General features: G+C 41.2%; 1 long non-coding RNA gene across 1 annotated transcript in view; it reads left to right on the forward strand.

Moving 5' to 3' along the window:
• LOC116599148 overlaps positions 1–15,510 on the forward strand; it is an 855,651-nt gene that overhangs the window by 214,842 nt on the left and 625,299 nt on the right. Inside the window, exon 2 of the long non-coding RNA XR_004289259.1 lies at positions 2,427–2,504. This is a non-coding gene — a long non-coding RNA (uncharacterized LOC116599148). The remainder of the gene's footprint in view (positions 1–2,426; positions 2,505–15,510) is intronic.

The following is a 15,510-nucleotide window of genomic DNA, read 5'->3' on the forward strand; positions in this document are numbered from 1 at the left end:
ACTTCCTAAGTGTGAAGGACACACTGCACACCTCACTGACAAACAGTGTCCCCTGAAATTCACTTTGTCATTTCTTTCCTGGTTCCCAGACAGAATGGCAATAGCTGGCAATTTTAATGGGGAAACGGTTCAGGAGGCAGGTTCTCAACAGTCTCTGGCAAATCCTTCTGAATCCTACAGAAATCCTTCTCCTTTACTGGAGTGTGTGAATTACTAAACAACTAAGTGCCTGTCTTTGTGGTTACCCTCACACCAACCTGCAAATCTTTTGTCCCATATTCACAACTGCTGCTTATTAACTTGTAAATGCATCATAACAGCCACGTGCCAGTGAGCATAATAAATCATGACCTGAGCTAGTAATTTAGCTAAAACAATTAACCATGATTTAAAAATAGAAAAAAAAAAATCCTAGATCCTCTACTTACTAGCCCTGTGTCTTGGGCAAGTAATGTTAGTCCTTGTGCCTCTGTTTTCTCATCTTTCAAAAGAGGATGGCACTTACTATGATGGGAAGGACTAGTGAGGAGGTCATCATCTTCATCATCATCGTCTCACAATGCATGCCAGTTATTGTTATCATTACTGCCCTAAATTTTAAGTCACATATCACAAATGAGACTAAATTGGGTCATTTAACTTTTCCGTATAGTACTTTCTGGTAGGCTTGGGCTATTGCAAAGGACATGAGGGACACACAAACCCTTGGATTCAAATCTTGTCTCTACCACTTCTGTAAGTGACCTAACCTCTTTGAACATCAGTATCCTCGTTTGCAAGCTCTTTAAAGAGTATATATAAATATAAAGGACTCCTCCCAGAAGTAGGGAATTTGAGCTTATTAAGCTAAAGCAAGAAAACCTGTTAGAGTCCACAACTGTTAGGTACCATGAAGATCTTGATGCTAGAATGATCTGAAACTGCTCACAAAGTAGCCAGTCATAGGACCTGTAAACTGGAAAGGGCCTCTTGGCATCATCTAGCCTGATGCATTAGTTTTGTGGAGGAGAAAACCCCAAGGTTCAAAAAAGTTAAGTGACCCATCTGAGATGACACAGCTAAGAAAAGGCTGAGTGCAAGAGGGGGAGCCCAGTTATCTTAGAGTTATCAGTGTTCCGCCCTAGTCTGTCAGAGCAAAACAGAGGAACAAAGTAAACAAAACAGTGATTAAATTTAGATAAAAATAAACGTTGAGGGGCTCCTGGGTGACTCAGTGGGTTAAAGCCTCTGTCTTCAGGTCATGATCCAAGGGTCCTAGGATGGAGCCCTGCATCAGGCTCTCTGTTCAGCAGGGATCCTGCTTCCCCTCTCTCTCTCTGCCTGCCTCTCTGCCTGCTTGTGATCTCTCTCTGTCAAATAAATAAATAAATGATCTTAAAATAAATAAATAAATAAATAAATAAATAAATAAATAAATAAACGTGGAAAGAAGGAAAGGAGAGAGGGAGGGCAGGAAGGGGGAAGACAATAATGGCATTGAGCGCATGGCATCTTTTGGGGTGCATGGCAGTCCAGTGGTGCAGGTTATGGTGGAACCCAAGTGAGGAGGTGGTGAAGAGGGTGCGTAGAGGTGAACGAGGTAGACTCAGGTCCCAGCTTGGCCTCCGGAGGGCTGTGCAGGCTGCACAAAGGGGTGTCACTGCTCCATGCCCCCATTTTCTCATACCACAGTTTCTAATCTGTTTGTTTTAAAGGCTAAAGAGATGACTGATATAAAATTACTAGTACAGAGCTTAGCCTATGGGAAGCATTCAGTGCATTTAGCTGTCCTTACTATATATGAAGTTGAGTGTCATCTCTCTCTCTCTCTCTTTTCAATTTTTAAAGTAGCTGTTTGGAAGTCACTGAGATATCCTGTTTGGTTTTTTGTTTTGTTTTGTTTTAGTTAAATGCCATGGAGCTAACACTGTGAAAAGGTGTTAGAAGTAATTACAAGAGAAGCAAAGGCTGGGGGAGGGGACCGCAGAAGGAAGCACTAATACACAGGCAGTACCCGCTGCCTAAGGCACTGTGGGGAGAGCTTTCCTGTCTTCTACTTAATCCTTGGCACAGGCCCTCATTTTACAAATAGGGAAAACAAAAGTCTGAGCAATTAAATCATTTGGCCAAGGCATTTCTGACACAAAAACCTCTTTCCTCTCCCTCACAACATATAGTCCCTGCCCACCTACATTCCCAGGAATCATTTTTTAAAAAGATCTAAGAAAACTGTCTTTTAGTGCTTACTTTGTTGTTGTTGTGTTGTTTTGTTTTGTTTGTTTTGGGTTTTTAGGCAGCCTACTGCAGCTAGCTGTCCTGTATCATTTCCACGAAGAACCCTTGTTCATTTTCCCATCCCTTAGTCCCTTCTGTAAACTGTGGATCACCAGATTTAAAAGTAAGCAGTCTCTGAGTTTACATGTTTTTCTGTGTTTTCTTATACCCAGGATAAACAGTACTGGAACTCACAAGAAAGCTTCAGTTACAGTCTTCTTCTTGGACACTGATGGGAATGCCTAACTAAGGTAAAACAAAACATATATTAATTAAAATTTATATGTGACTAAATTTATTATTATTTGCTCAAAGGTTTGTGATTTGCAGAAACATGTCTGTGGACAAGGGGGAAGGGGAGGAGCAGTCACTGGGGTGTTATCTTCCTTTACTCTTCAGTTTGAGCAAAACCCTGTGGATTAGAAAGTGGCATTCTCAACAGACTTCCATTGGTAGAGGGGATTGGCCTTAAATGTGTAGATCTTTCGGCTTGACTGGATTGGTTCTCTTCCTTCTATTTTTTTGTTTTTGTTTTTGTGCTTGTTTTTGTTGTTGTTGTTTTAATCTTTGGAGTAGTCCAAAGGAGAGGACTGAGCCTTTATTTGTAATGCAAAGGGAAGGTCTAGCAATTCAAAAATTCTTGCAGATCAAATTACCTTTGTTTAAGTTGACTGAAATAGACTTCAATTAAAAATGAGAAGAACAATATTTAAGTAAGCTTAAGTATATTGTTTATTGGGTAGGAGGAAGAACTTTTCCTCTACCCTCAGTTTAGTACCTGGAGTTTAGGGATTAAATTGTCAAAAGACAGATTAACAGGAGAAAAATTTTACTTATATATGCAAACCACATACACATGGGCATACTCAGTGATGAGTGATTGAAAAGACTGGTTTATAGTTTGGGACTTGTTTACCTAATCTAGTATGGGAAAGAGAGTGGGAAGGAGAAGCTCCTATGGGAAGAACAAATCGGTTTCTGTAGGAAAGACAAACGGTTTTTTGGGGAGAACAAACAGAAGATAAGAAAGTTTGTGATAATGCTCATCTATACAAGAATGAATGGTCTTTCCATCTTCTTCAGGGCCCTAAAACTTCCCAGGAGAAGGGATTTAACAGTAGATTTACTTTTGGTCTCTCTTCTGAGAGGTTACCCACCCTGAGGAGGGAGTTCATGGCTGTCCTCATTTCTCAGAAATTTCTGCCTTTAGTCAAATAAGGGAGGATCCAAGAAGGATGGCTTTTGTTTTTGTTTTGTTTTGTTTTGTTTTGCATCTGCTGAATCTCAAATGTCTTCAGCTTAAAATAATCTTTATGCCGACTCTGGGGTTCCAAATAGGTCCCCACATCAGCTATCAGAAGTTCTACCTACATTAGTCTTTTTTGTGTTTTAACATTTCCCAGTCTGTTATCTCTGTAGCTTGGAATGATCAACATTTAGCAGTGTATGTGTGAAAATACAATATCGTATTTTAACAGAAACCCATAAGGATTATTGGATAGTCGCTTTTTCATATTTTAGTCTTTGATTTCAACCATAGCTCATATCTAAGAGGGAAAATTCCAAAGGAAATTGTGTGGCATATCCCGGTGATGGTGACTTTTTCAGGGTGCCAAGAAGAGAGGAATACTTAAGTTACCTCAGCTGATAGGAAATTATTTTAAAAGAACTTGGAAGACTAAGGAAACAGAGAAAACTCTGAGCAATAACATAGGCAGGCATTATGAAGAGGAAGAATATTCAGCATATAAAAGTGACCCAGAGGTATAACCCAGAATGTTTTCATCCTGCCGTACCTTTGTAAGTGCCGAGAACCACCTCTGACTGGAGCCAGTCTTCCACACTTGCAACTCAGAGAGAGACGAGCCCTGCCCTCCAGTCCAGTTTTTACACATGCCTCTGCTTCTGTCTGTCTAGTAGCTTCTGTGGCATGCTGAAATGCACTACACCTCCATTATTTCGGATTGGGGTGCTTTGTCATTACCCATTATATAGGACATTCCAGTGGAAAGAGTCTTGTGTGAAACATCCTGTAGGTCCCTGGACTCTCTTAAGTCCAAAACACAGCTCTTTGTCCATAGCTCTTGTACAAATACGTGGTCCAATAAATTGTGGTCAGGGTAACAAATCTACATGGTTTATACATGACAAAGTGAAAGAAAATAGTCCTGGGCCTCTTTCCTGGGAAGGGGCTCTTGGAATATCCAGATGTTTGTAGAAAATTTCCCATTTTGTGGCATGCTGGTTTTCGGATCTGATCAGACAGACGATTGGTCACTGATTCCCCATGCATTGCAATGCACCTTAGGAACATTAGTGTAGCAAAATTTCCTGGGTTCTTATGTGGGAACATGACTGAAACCTGTTTGGCCTAGTCTAATTCCAGTTTCCATTAACTAGGAAAACAGAAACATGGACCACGAAGAATAAAAGGCAAGCTACAACTCTTTAAGGAGCAACAAAAGGGACAACCTAAGGAAAGGGAGTGGTACTTAAGAAAGAACCTCAAAGGATACTTGAGAGAAGGGTCCAGGGAGTGAGATAAAAATGACCCCATAGGTCTAGCTTTAAGAAGATGTGCTAGGAATCTTTGTAAAAGCAAAGAAGGAACAATGGAATGTCCTTTTCTACAGCTCAGATGTCAAGAGTCTGAGAGTTGCCAGTAACTTTGATAAAACCCTTGATTTATCCACCCCAAAGGATTAGAATAGCCTCACATAGGAGAGACCTGTGTAGAAACACAAGAGAGAGGAATGAGTCAGGGAATTAATAGTTCCTAAAAGAAAAGTTGTTATTATCCACCTCCCCTCCCTCAATCCAACCTTCTCATGACTTGGAGCAATCTCAGATTGCAAATACTGCCGTTTCTCCACTTGTCTAAAATATTCCTCCGTAAAACAAGAAAGAAAGAAAGAAAGAGAAGGAGGGAGCGAGGAAAGAAGGAAGGAAGAGAGGGAGAGATGAAGGGAGGGAGGAAGGAAGGAGGAAAGGAAAAAAGTTATTCTGTTATGGTGGCATCCTCTCATAAGGACGGGAACAGTTAAATTACTTCAGGACTAAAATTAATTACTTCAGGACTAAAAATATGAGTTTCATCCATGCAGGGAAGTAACCATGTAGTGATAGAGGTTTTAACCTGTTAATTTTTAGTTTTAAGGGTGAAAATAAGTCTAATTTGTTGAAAATAAAGATCTGAGTAAAGCAATATATGTGTGTGTGTGTGTGTGTGTGTGTGTGTGTGTGTGTGTATATACCTCTGTAAAAATCAAATAATAGATTTAGAAAAAAAAAGTTAATGGATAAGATTTTCTCACTTTAACCCCGTTCTCTTTTGAACCTTTGGGACCCTGCTCTTACTGGTCATTCCATGTGCACCTGCCAGTGACCAAATTAATGAAAAAGCTGCAAATAATGTTAGTGGAAAGATTCAGAAATAGGTGATTGTGCTTAAGTCATGATGTATTTTTTTATAGATTTGAATTACCTTGCTCTGGTTTTCCATTGCATTTATACACAGCAATCTAGTCATATTTTCTGCTCATAAAAGTCATACCTACTTCAGATATTGGGATTAACTGTGTCTTTTGTACTAGGCCTGTGTAACGATCATGGCGTTGTGTGATTTCCAGGTGTTCTGCCACCTGGATGATGTACAGAACCACTGTTCAGGATCATAGTTTCCATGTGTGACTGCAATACATGGGTATAATATTTGTTATTATTGATTGTGTTTCCCAGAACCTCTTTCTAAAGCACTTCTTAAGAGTTCTCAGATGCAAGAAGGTATATTTGCCCAGGTTTGCCAAACAGAGAGGTAAGGCTTGGGATGTGATAGGCTTCAGGTCACCCAATCCCACTGAGACACATGGTATGCTCAAGTAAATGCCAGCTCAGGGAGTGGCCCAGGATGCACCCCAGGTGACCCCCTCTTCTGAGAAACTGTCCTTAGCCAGAGGGCAAATTGATGACCTGACACCACTCTTACGAATTAGAGGCTAAAAATACTACAAGACCAGTTAGCTGGGCCTAGAAAAGGGACTGGAGAGGTGGTCAGAAATATTTATTGAGTCCCTGGTGTATCCCTGTGGACTTTCCGCAGGTTGATATGTTGAATCTCAAAGACCAATTTCTGGGAGGAAGGAGCCAAGATGTCAAGAAGCCTTCAAACTAATGGGCATGAATAAGGGTTCTCTACCACAGACATTTGGCTGGTAAAAGCCATGTCTGAATTCAGGGAACCAGATTGCCTGGAAGGCTGATGCCAGAAATCAGGTTTCCAGAAATTAGCTGTAAAGAGAGAAATTTTATCTGAGTATCCAAACCATCAAGCTGTAATCCAAAGTCCTTGAGAAGTGGCCAGGTGTCAAGCAACATAAACCAAATACAAACCCTTAAGTCTGAAGGGCAGACTTCCCTTTAAGAAGACAGAAGAGGCAAAGCCAAGAGTCAGAAATAAAATAGCTAATTTCTATGGAGCACTGACTATGTACGTGCTAGGCACTGTTCAGTATTTATATGTAATAGCTCATTAAAATGAGAATGGTATTAATATCATCCCTATCTTGCAGGTGCATAAACTAAAGCACGGAGAGTTCAGGTAATTTTTCAAGCCATAGAACTAGAAAGCAGCAGAGGTGGTGTATGGCCTCAGAACCGATCTTCCCAGTGGCCACACTAAATTACCTCTGCAGTTTCAGAGGAACTGGTTTGCATCAGGTCTTGAATAAATGAGGAGAACCCAGGATGATCCAATCAGACAAAATCAAGTGTTTAGTTTACGTCTGTGGCCATTAGGTCAGTGAGTGTCAGCAGACTTCAAGTCAAACAAGCGGGCAAGAACCCATAGCAGAAGCATTGACTGGTTGGAAATTTTCTACCGGGGACCTGTTGCAGACTTGGAGCTTATCCCATCCCTCAGGGTACATTAAGTGGGATACGCTCTCTGTGAAGATCTCTTCCTATTGGAATTTTCTGCCACTGGAATATCTGCAAGGTAGTATGTCTGTAGGTCAGTCTCAGGGGACACATTTCAAGGATGGCATCCACATGGTTCCTACAGGAGCTGAGCTGCATCTGTTTCCTGTCTGCCGGCGTCAGGGTATACATCAGCACAGAGCTGAGGCGAGCCCTGTGGCCCCAGTGCCCTCAAACAGAAGCCACGGTTCAGTCACCTCCGAGCTGGCACCAGGTGTCCTCAAACTTCAGTTGCATTCCCAGGCCCTGTGTGAGTACAGGATTGGCTGAGCTGGCCCTCCTCATCCTTTTGAAACAGAAAGCCTCACAAATCTCTCTTTGTGACCTTGCTCCCAGGGGACCATCTAGCGCCTGAAATGCTACATGCCAAGTTTTTGCAACTCTTTTCCTGTAAAAAAAGGTGTTTGGTATTGTAGCAAAACCCGAACATCAGTCTAGGGAACACTGATTTACTACTGATTTACCACCCCCTCCCCACCAGGCACCACTTTTATAAATAAGGAACCAAAGAGGTCTCCCCCCACTCCTCCAAACACATGCCCCTCTTACCTCCTCAGCACTCCGGCATACAGTCTCTTTTCCCCAGAATAGCAGGAAAGCACTGGCTGACAGCTTGTGTTATTGCTTCTGATCCCATTGGTCACATCATGTAACATCTTAACTCTTAACCTAATTTGATGGATGCAGCTTGACAGGGCGTAGCAGGGATGCTGGTCCGGCTTCCGTGAGCTGTGTTTAAGACCCCACCTCCCTTCAGGCTCCTGGAGACTACACAGCATTCAAAACACTTCGGGGCATATTTCTTGGTCAAAGCAGGTACAAGGGCAGCAGCTTATCCCTAACTGTAGGGTTAGATCCTTGGAAATAACTGTGGCCATGCTTGTCTTCTTGTCTTAAGAAGGGTTACGATCTTAAGTCAGGACAAGAAAAAATAATGTTTCGGGGACTGAAGTTATGGCACCCCTCAGAAAGCATTTAAAATTTTTTTCATATTTAATAAGATCAAGAAAAATGGTAAACTCAATAAAGAGAATATCAATGACATTTTTTTACATTTCCAGTTTGAAATAGGAAGGCTACACAAATCCATTCCCTGTACCATCTCTTTCCTAGGAGACACTTTTAGCTTATGTATCTGTTGTATTGTGTTCTGTGTTGTAGGCTACTATCTGCTATGAGGAATTTAGTGTTTTTCCTGTGTCTGGGCTTCGTCTAACTGGTCTAAATATCCAGGGTCTCTCTGATTTTAGGGTCCAGAGGGTTACCTTCCTGTGTGCCAACTCTGTGCCCCAAATGTGGGCTGAAATCATCTGCTGTCAACACCTACATACCTCCAGTTCTTCCCTCCTGCCCGTTTGAGGTGTAAGTGGAGGAAGTTACATTCAGTTACCTTTCCGTCTCTCTTAATGGTTTTTTTGCAAGGGGCATCATTTTTGTTCTGCCCCTAAAATAACTAACTCTTTTATCTAGCCCAACTCTAGTTTTTTCCTGACAACTTTGGAATCATCTAGAGATACCTAACTTTGAGTCCTATCTCTGACATTGACCAGCTGTGAATTCTTAGACTAGTTGCTCAACCCCAGAAACGTCAGTCCCGCCATCTGTAAAATAGGGAAATACTCTCCAATTACATTGGATGGTCATATGGATCGAGTGGCATGGTGAATATAAAATGTGTAGCACAATGTCAGACCCACAGGACATGCTTAGCCCTGGTCATGTTTAGGAGTCATGGTTACAGTAGTGACAAAAGTGCGTGTTGAAAGGAGGCTCATCCAGGTTGGTATTCCACCTCTACCCCCTACTGCTCTTAAGACAAAACAAGCTTCCTTGTCTAAACCTCACTTTCCTTCTGTATAATACCAAGCTATAGTACAGTGAGTCCTGCCATAGCAGGATAAGTGGTTCATAAAAATTCAATCATATAAACCAAGGAGCTGCGTTAATGAAATAACTGGAGTGAGTCTTTACAGCCTGCTGGCCAGAAGTTTAAAGAGTCCGCCTGGGCCTTCTAAACCCATCCAGTTTCTGACTGTTGATTTGGCGCCCTCTCTTGGTAGTCGTCTGTGCCAGTGTAAATATTAATGGGGGATATTCAGCATCATGTGGCTACTGGGACTTCCTACAATTTTATGTGGCCTGTCTTTTCTCAACCTATTGAGCCAAGAGAATATTAGAAATTCAGGGATCCATCTTTAGAGTCCCTGATTTCCACACAGGGTTGACTGACTTTTTTTTTTTTTTTTGACCAGCCCTACCTTCATGTGCATGAAATAAAAATTCTATCCAGTCTCTGTGTCTATCTGAAAATAAGGGTAGGCAGAGGATGAGACCTAATTTTATATGAATTATAATACAGGTGAAATTCTGATTAGTATGATGTTTATCAGTATGTTTATATATATTACATATTGCTATGTATGTGTATTACATATTATGTATCATATATATGAAGTTATTATCATCGGGCATTTTCTCATAGGGCTTTACTGCATCTATCTTCAAATTTTGGGGAAGTTAAATGAGATTATGCATTAAACATACTGTCTTATTTTATTTAGGCTACTCTGACAAAATAGCATGGATGGGTAGTTTATGAACAACAGAAATTTATTTCTCACAGTTCCAGAGGATGGGAAGTCCAGGATTAGGGTGTAAGCCATGTTCAAGTGAGGGCCATAGCTGGGTGCCTTTCTACTGTATCCTCATATGGTAGAAGAGGTCTAATATCTCTCTGGAGCCTCTTTGATAAGGCTCTAATGCCTCTCATGACTCCTTCATGACTTAAGTACCTCCCAAAGGCTTTGCCTACCAGTACCATCACCTTTGCGGTTTGCGATTTCAACATATGCATTTTGGAGAACACAAACTCTTAGACCATAGCAGACACCTATCACAGTTCTGGCACATTATTATCAAATCATAAGAAATGTTACTTTTTTAAATGTTATTATTGATAAATATATAACACACAAGTTGAAACAAAAGTTCTTGAGGTTTCTAGAAAAAATGTAAAGACGTAAATTGACATAATAAGCCAGAATTGCCTTTAATAAGAACTACAAGCTGGGAAGAGATTACTGCAGCCCTACAATATTAGAATTCATGAAATTTACCACCTAAAATAAATATCTGCAGTTCGTGAAGCAGATTTGAATTAAATACATATGATCAGCCCATAGCATTTTGGCTTCCCCAGACTGACAGCATGGGCATGTCACCAACCTTCACACACCCCTCTGGCAGAACTTATGGGACTCCTTACCAAATATTTAAGGCTTGATATTCATTTTAATAGAATTTCCCTAGCAAAGAACTGAATGATTTTTCCCCATGTTTATATATTCTGGATGAGTCCTGACTGTCGGGGAAGAAGGGGCAGCTAAGACAACAGGGAAGATATCTCCCATCATGGTCTTTCCTCTTCATCAGAGTGGAAGCTGTCTTCACCAAAAGAAGGGACTGGTACATTCCTGGGTTTCCTTATCTACATTGTTGGTGCTCAAAGCACAGCAGCCACTGTAGCATAACCTTTAAATCATTCTTTGAGCAGTAGTTTTGGTTCCTTTCCATAGCACTGGTCTGGAGACAGAAATGTAAAAGACATGTGGAAGTCTCTAATTTCAAGATGTTCACAGTCTAAATGGAAAAAAAAAAAAACAGATACATATGCAAAAACCAGATACATCTGCTTTGTGAATCCTACAAAGCAGAGGGTGGACTGGAGAGGAAAAGTCTTACAGTAGGAGAGGAAAGGCCTTACAGTAGGAGACCAGCAAGAACAAGAAGCTCATGCAACCTTCCCAATGAGAGAAGGAGGGCTGAGGTAGCTGGACAGGGGCAGTGCAATAGAAATAGAAAGGGGCAGAGGAAATGTCTGAGTTGAGACCATAGGGGAAGAGTAGCGAAGGAGATAACGAAGCAACTCAGAACATCAAGGCTCTATGAAAAGAATAGCTTTGAAACTGGTTGCATATCCCCCATTGTCAGATCAATTTCTAAGGAGTCTGAGCCCCTGGTAATTCATTTCAGCACCTTTTAAGGCATCTGCGGTGATCAGTTTCCTGATGCATTAAGAAACAGGCTACTAATGGGATATATGTATTTTTAAATATTGTGTTTTCTTTTCTTTTCTTTTTTGGTCCTAAAGCACTTTAGAAGTTAGAAGAAAGCTGTGAGTCATGTGCTGCCTAGCTAGGGAGGCTGGAGGAGGAAGATGCCATTGCAAGCCGATAGGAAATCAGGTTTTAAGTCCTATTTGTTTTCCGGTGTCTCCATGATGTGACATTAGGAGATGATGGCTGCAGTTACAGGGGCACATTTGTTCCAATGATGTTCATAAATACACTTTGTTAGGCAGTTCTATCAAATCTACCTGCTTTTCCTTCCCTCTCAGAGGGCAGACTGCTTTTCAGCTGCTTGATTTCTCTCTCTGAGATGGGACTGCTGCCTGAGAATCTGAAACTCAGTGTGAGACATGGAATATTAAATCTACCTGCAGTATGTGTGTAGGAGGAAAAGGCAAGATGGGGACACAGTGAAGGGATAGCCAAGGGAAGGCTAATCCCGTAAGGCAGGCTTTCCACTTGAGGTTCACTAGCCTGGCCTGGCTGGACAGATGGCCATCCAAGGGTGGCAGGAATGGAGAGAGTAGCTTATTGAAAGTCTGGCAGCTCTCTTTCTGTTCTGGTTGGGGCCTTGTTTTTAAGATCAGCAGAGATGGTAAATTCTTTCTTCTCGAAGTTCACAAAAAAACAACAGGGAGGAGGTCATACAATGAGATTAAATGATCTTTCTTTACGTGTGCACTGAGACTAATATTACTCATCTAGCAAGATTGCTATAAAAGCAAATAGCAAATAACATGAAATGTTTTTAGCCCACCAGCTTTAGGCATTCACCGGCCTAGGGCATGATCCTGAAGAATTTCCCTTTCCTTTGCACCTCTGCCTCCTCTCTGTGAATCCCTGGGGAATCGGAGATCACTCTGTAATAAAATCTAGTGTGGCGCATTGAAATATACCTCTACATGTAGACAACTCCCTGGGGGTCTTGGTAAAATTCAGATTCTTATTTAGTAGGTCTTTATCAGGGCCTGAGATTCTGCATTTTCAACAAGCTTGCAGGCAATATAGTTGTGAACGGCTTCTGGACCACACTTTAGTGGGAAGAACCTCCCAGAAGGGGGGGTCATCATATGCGACAGACAGAAGGAAGTAGAGAAAAGGGCTCTGCTGCAGAGTCAGGCCTTGGAAGGGGAGCTGGCACTTAAAAGGACAGTGTCCAAAGTCTATATCCGGGTAAGCCAGCTGTGGAGGGAACAAATTCCTGTAGCAGAGGAAAGTTTGTGCTGTTCGTAGGACATGGCTGTGGTGATGTGATCATATTAGTCCTGAGAAGATCATGAAGCAAGGGGATCTGTCTCATCATCCTTACATGTAAAACCCCAATTGCTCCTGAATACCTTTGCAGTAAAGTCCAAATTCCTCACCACCTACCATGTCCCTTGTGAGCATGCCTCTGGCTTCTCCTCATAGTCTTTCCTTGCATGCTCCTTTTACTTTTCCATGCCGGCTACACCTTTGCCTAGGCAGATCCTTCTGCCTGGGGTGCTCTTTGCTTACAGCTGCCTTGCCTATTCCGCGAACTCCTATTCACCTTTTGAATTTCTTTGTAAAATCAGCTTTTCTGTGAAACTTATATTCACAGCTTCTATATCTTTAAATTCCTGGCCCATTTCTCAGGACTGAAAGGACCCGGTACCTTACGTCTTCTTCTCTGTTGCCTGAAAGGCCCTTGAAATCTAGTCTTTGCTTTTTTAATTACCACTGTCTTCCTAGGGCCTAGCACAATGCTGGGCAGTGGCAGTCATTTAGTAAATTCTACTTAAAGAGAGCAGAGGAGTAAGTAGAAGGTGCAGGATGAGATGATTGCAGCTGCTCTGGAAAAGGGCCTGTAAGCCTGAAGGATTTTCCCTAAGAAAGCCTGGGAATAGACCAGGGAGGACCTTCTTGTGGAAAAAAGTGGCTATGCACTAAGCAAGGTCAGTCTGCATGTATACCGTGCAGTGTGGTCTGCGAGGGCCTCCTGGGGTCGAGGGGGTGTAACTGTCACTGGGGAGAGCAGAGAGTGTTGCTCTGTGATTCTCTGAAGTGCTTGTTCTCTGAAACACTGCTAAGCCTGCTTTAACCACTCAGGTTCTTTAAAGACAGCCACCTTTTTCTCCCCCAGACCCTACCCTTACATAAGTAGTTAAGGTCAATGCCAAATCCTTGAGATCCTGCTTTAGCATTTGGGACAGAAAGACGTAAACTTGAGTTTCATCCAGTCATGGAGAACTTATGTTACAAAAAAGAAAGGAGAGACACACCTCCTCTGCATGCATTCTACCCTCTGAGCCCAGGGCTTGCTTCCTCTTTCTCTGCTTCCTTTGGGGTCATTGTCCACAACCAATTTTCCAAATGTGCAACTGGAGCTCTTTGTTCCTGAGTCCATAGTTGAAAATGTATCAACAACTTTCTATAGGTAAGGCTTTATATACAGTGTTTTGCCATCACCATTTTGTCAAAGCAGTTCACGTTACCGTTGATGGGAAAACACTTCTGTATGGACCAGGGAAAGAAATGGACTCCAGACCTGAATCCTGGCCCTGCCACATGCAAACCATGAGAATCGGGGTACTCGGATTCTCTGTACCCCAGATTTTTTTATGTATAATGTGGGAATAACAATCCCTACCTTAGGGGTTTGCTATAAGGATTTTTAAAAATACTATTTTGTTCCGTTGCTTCTATTTCTTTTTTATAATACCCATGCTGATAATATTACCTTAAACATTATGAAAAAGCAACTTGCTTCTCCAATTACTTACTTAGTTCCACTTCTGGCTGACTCGAGCATATACTGAAATATAAGGTTACCGTATAAAAATGTCTTGGTACTGGAGAAGAGAAAGAGGTAAATATCAACACAATAGAACAGAGCACCCTAAAACAGACCTAAAATCTATACCAGGATATAAAGAGTTGTGTCTCAACACATGTGGTATGTATGATATTTATTGCAAATCAATTTACAAAACAGAGATTGACACACTGACAGAAAAAATGACCAGTGGAGGGGCGCCTGGGTGGCTCAGTGGGTTAAAGCCTCTGGCTTCGGCTCAGGTCATGATCCCAGGGTCCTGGGATGGAGCCCTGTATCAGGCTCTCTGCTCAGCAGGGAGCCTGCTTCCCCTCTCTCTCTGCCTGCCTCTCTGCCTACTTGTGATCTCTGTCTGTCAAATAAATAAATAAAATCTTAAAAAAAAAAAATGACCAGTGGAGGTATTAAGAAGAAATTCAAAGGGGGGAAAAAATCTATGACCAATAAGTATATCAAATTCCAGCCCCACTTACTATTTTTTTTTTCATACAAGGACACTGGTACTTAGAGGAGGTAGGTAACTTGTCAAAAATCAATCAAAGAGTTAGTGGATGATCCCAGCGTGAACCTGGATTTTCTTTTAATCACTTGTCTTTGAAAGAATGTTTTCTTGCTGTTGTGATTTTTGTCTGTTTTGCTTTTCCAAATAAAAAGTTTTATCAACTTCTTCTTGGGTTGGAAATTAAAGCAAGACAAAATTTGAAATCCTGTTGGAATAGTCATTGGAATGATATAAAATCCATACATTTAAAAAATGGAGCACTTACAATGACAGTCTTATTACTTATCCATCCATCTCTTATTCTTAAAAATAAAATGTTTGTTTACTTCTTCTAGGCCAGGACATATTCTGGATACAAGTGACAGATAAATGAACAAAATGTAACCTGTGCCCTCAAGCACTTTACCAATGTTGGGGGTAGACAGATACATAAATAAACAATCCTAAAATTAGCTTTGCTGAGTACAACTACTTATAGTAAACATGTTCTGTTAATTGTAACAAATACTATCCGATTTATAAAATGCCTTTGGTGTATAATCATGCCATCTGCACATAATAGAGATTTACAACATTTTATCTTAAAATCCTTAAGGCCAGATATGTCTTGTAATTCATAATTTTGAATACTAATGTGGTGCATATTGCAGATATTACACAATACCCCAGCAAGGTCTGAGAAGAAGCCCATAATCAAATATATTAATATTATTTCTGCATCAGTATAAACATTCACACTAAGTGGCTTTACAGCAGCTCAAATCAGTTTGTGTATCAAGTGAGTAATGCAAATGCTCGATTTTCAGAATATTTTGGATTTCAGAATTGCAAGCAGGACTTAGGGATCTACAATACTT

The sequence above is a fragment of the Mustela erminea genome, chromosome 9 (genome assembly GCF_009829155.1).
Source record: "Mustela erminea isolate mMusErm1 chromosome 9, mMusErm1.Pri, whole genome shotgun sequence".
Lineage (NCBI taxonomy): Eukaryota > Metazoa > Chordata > Mammalia > Carnivora > Mustelidae > Mustela > Mustela erminea.